The sequence below is a fragment of the Dendropsophus ebraccatus genome, chromosome 6, assembly GCF_027789765.1.
Source record: "Dendropsophus ebraccatus isolate aDenEbr1 chromosome 6, aDenEbr1.pat, whole genome shotgun sequence".
NCBI lineage: Eukaryota > Metazoa > Chordata > Amphibia > Anura > Hylidae > Dendropsophus > Dendropsophus ebraccatus.
In genome coordinates, this window is record NC_091459.1 from 133,846,611 (window position 1) to 133,848,194 (window position 1,584).

Sequence of the window (1,584 nt, forward strand, 5' to 3'; positions counted from 1 at the left end):
CGTGTTCTGTTTATAAAGATTAGACCTCTTGAAGTACATAGGATCATACTAAGACATGGTAAGGGAAGATGAATATGCTCTTTTTAAGCAAGCATTGTGTGGCTGTGATCTATGGCGCGCCCCCGTAGAGCTTCTTACCCAAGCACACAGAGCATCTTGTTTTTGTCCTGGGTTATCACTTTCTTAGAGGTGGATTACATAAGAGGACTGAAGATGGTATCTGAATGAGCTCATGAACAGATTTATTTTTATCTGGGAAAGGAACGTCTAAATCTTCCACCTATGCCGACGTCCCCTGTGCACGGAACATGAAGCATCTTACATCACATTAATATATCAGACTTGTAAGCTATACTTCAGAGATCCGCGCTTCTTGTACACTGGCGGAATACAGAGTATGTTCCCACTGCAGCTTCCATGTCTGAGCCGCTTTCACATTGTGCTCCTGGGCTCCAGCCTGTCTTCTATAATTCATGGATTATTCCCTCTCTAGATCTCCAGGCCTCTCACTTCCAGGTGTGCGCGCATTCCCCCGTCGTATCGCGCCATTGTTTTCTTTCTAGTGAGTCGGCAATCACAGCAGACGCTTCCTGTAATCGTCTCTCTCACCTCTGCGAATATACGTGGAGGGGATAACAGCCGCCTCCTCTAACATTTAGCCTCATCTGAATTATCTCAATGGGAAGACACATTATAAGGGTCATCCAGATCTGTCGTTTCATGAGGGGAAAGCGTCATCCTCTTCATAAATTACTGATGGCAGGAGGACACTGAGGGACACAGGGCACTGGAGGGATACGGAGCACCCCCCTGCCATCAACTTTCCATAAGAAATAACATATTAACTTCTCCTTTAAATTCTTATTGTAGATTTACCAACCACATCTGCTGGAAATTTGTTCTAAGCATCTACTACTCTTTCAGTAAAGTAATATTTTCTCACGTTAGGGGCCTATTCCACAGAGCGATAATCGGCCGAATCAGCTGCTCAGCCAATCGCGGCTGAGCAGCTGATGACGCGGCAGAGTGGAGCCGGCATGAGGGATGGCAGGAGCGGTCAAGCCGGCCTCCCGAAGATGACGTCATTGTCATAAGATGGCGGCCGGGGGTAGACACGAATAACTTTGTAATGTGTGTTATTTTGTGAATAAATGTTTAGCGCCGCACTACCCCTTTATTGACCTTTTCCTATGAATTAACCAACAATACATTTTTCCCCATTTTTTTTTTACTTATTTGTGTGACTTCAGTAACTCATGTAGATGTGGCTATATGCAATATCTTTGCCAGTCAAATTGTGCAAAGCCACAGGAGACCCAGTTATGGTTGTATGCAGAATAGGGTAAAAGGGCCCTATATACAGACTTCAGTGACAACAAAGGGACTGGACCCCATCATGTGATACCAAGAAACCTTACACACCATCTATTTCACAGCAGGGTGACAAGCAGGGACCTCCTCACCACGTTATAGCATGCTGATATATGATGGGGGCCATCGGGATGACATGTTCTGCAAACCTACGCGTTCCCCTTTAAATTCCCCATTATACAACACACCAATAAATGGAAGAATATGAGGAGG